Raw genomic sequence first — 2,684 nt, forward strand, 5'->3', positions numbered from 1 at the left:
TCTTTTCCCTAATTAATAGCGGTAGGGCAATCAGCAAGCTTTTTCTAGTTTCTGCATGCTCTTCCTCTTATCTCCCCATTGTTGGCAGTTCCACGATGCACAGCATATAACCACTGCATAATGTGCACCTTTTTATGTCAATCACTTACTGATAGTGCTAGAGATGAATATATAATCAGTGCCTCTCCAATGTAGAAGTTAAAACTCAATTTCCCAGCTAACTTACAACCAGGACACAAGCAGGTAAATAGGTTGTACCAATCAGACACATACCATAAAGGATTTTGATTCAGAAGGGAGAAGTGTTAGGAAGGCTGTGCATGAAGTTGCCTTTTTTTTCCTGGAATAGGTGATGGCCTGGGCATTCAGCTTCCAGATACAACAATGAGGGGGAAGCAATTTCTCAGTGGCTGGAAGATTCTGCTCCTAATGAAGAAGTGGCGTTGATGCTAATAGCAGCAGTGGTTGCTGAAAAGTCTAAGGATTTCTGGTTGTTTATACTTTGCAGCAGTGACACCAGTGATAAAGGTTTCCTAATCAGGCCAAACTGCAGTTTGGTTTTAAATATTTTCATGGAATTAGCTTTGAGACTGTTTCTCCAGACTTCCTAACATTATTGTGAACTTCTTAATATCCTTTAATATAGTTTTCCTTTTCTTAAGTTAGTCAGAGTAGATATTGTCATTTGCATCCAAGAGCCCTGATTCATATCTGATTCATACATTTCCTATCACTGTTGTCAGAACTGAATGATATAACTTACACATAAGAACCTAACACATAATAGTGTTTAACAAGCATTAATTTGAGTTCCTCGAACTCAAATTAAGCTGGATAATGGTTAAAGAGGCAGCCAAACTAAATCATGTCGAAGCTTCTGAAATAGATCTGTGTTCATTAAAGATATATTCAGTTCCCTATGTCCAGGCACTGTCAAATCCTCACAAGCTTCTTAGAATCTTTTCAGTCTATAAAACTCAGCAAAGGTAATAAACTTTATGTGCAGGACTGGCTATATAATCTGTGGGGCCCAGTGCAAAATGAAAACACAGGACCTCTTTTTAATTAAAAAACTATTAAAAATGTCAAGATGTTAACAGCACAGCCTTAAACCAAGCACCAGGCCCTTCTAGTGTGAGCCCTGGCTGGCTGTGCAGGTCACACATCCATGAAGCCAACCCTGTCTACATGAAGCACTTCTGATCCTCTCTCTCATTTGCTGGAATTGAGACTAGAGAGTGTAACAGGAACACCTAGGCTCCTCTCTCTATTGCCATTCCTCAATTCTGTTCAAAACAAGCAAACCATTACATTTATACACAGCAGTTGGTCACATCAAAAGGCCCTTTAAACCAGTGATACAAAATTGCACTGGTAATACAAAAACACATGTTCATGTTAAGGCTAAAGTATCAAAATATCAAAAGACAAAAAGGTCAAAGCCAACAGGGACCAGAGAGAATATCTAATACAAGCCCATTGTGTTATACTCGAGGAAACAGACCAAATGGGGATAACAGCCTGCCTAGAGATATACACTAGTTAGGACTGAATAGACACTAGAAACTTGAACTCCTGAAATCCAGTTTAAATTACCTCTTTTTACTTTTTACGTGGCACTACCCCTTTCTTTTTCATCTCAGAAGCCGTTTAGTGGTCAACTGGAATTTCTTTTGTACTTTGTTACCCTGACTTAGCAAAATTTTCTTTAAATTATCTGCAGCCTGAGTGAACTCTGAGGTTAAATCTTCTGGGGTAGGAAAATTGTAACACAGCAAAAATATTTCCCACTCAATTTCTATATTTCTGATTCAGTGATGAACTACTTTACTAGTACACATTTGGTTCATTCCTCAATGTGGAAAATATTTTTTATTTTCAGAAATCTTTTGGAAATAATCAAGGCCTCAACATACACTACCCATTTTCTACTTTGAAGATACAAGAATATAGCAATTTAGGGGGAAAAGCTACGTGCGTTGTTTATTTACATACCAAAAGCTACATAAATTATTCCAGTACTTGCTCTTTTTAGTACTGCCAATAAATCATTAAAACCATTAACGGCTGATGGGGAGGCTATAATAATTATTTGACCACTATCTAACATGCCCAGCGCTCTATGAATAATCGTTAAATTTATAATTCTACTGGTACTATTGAGCTGTAGACTGACAGTAGAAAAATCAGTTTTTCCAATTCACAATTACAACACGATTAAAATCCTCATGAATTACGCTGTATGGTAAAACTCCTAATGGATTGCGAACTCTTTGCGATTCAATTCGATTCTTCAAATTCACAGATTCCTGAGCCAAAAGTAAATTTTAGTTCCCGTTATATATATAGTCTCAGCCTGCCAAAAGAGTTCATGGAACGTAGCCAGGCCAACAGCCTGCTGTTCAGAAGTCGGCAGAGCCAGTCTGCCGCAGCAACCGAAGCCCCTCCCTGCTGCTCGCTCTGCCAGTCCGCAAGGGCTCAAGAGGGAAAACCTCGCCATCACCTCTGCACCTGTCCCACGCCCCTCCCTGGGCCTCGCCCCTTCCTTTGGCTCCGCCCCTGCGCCTAGGCACGCCCTCACGCCCCCCTCCGTCAGCCAATCGCCGGTGACGTTTGCAGAGGTGGGATTTCTCTCCCCGCCAATGCGGGGGTCCTTGCCATCCAGGTTCCGCCCCTGACAGGAG

Source organism: Cynocephalus volans, chromosome 5 (assembly GCF_027409185.1).
Source record: "Cynocephalus volans isolate mCynVol1 chromosome 5, mCynVol1.pri, whole genome shotgun sequence".
Classification (NCBI taxonomy): Eukaryota; Metazoa; Chordata; class Mammalia; order Dermoptera; family Cynocephalidae; genus Cynocephalus; species Cynocephalus volans.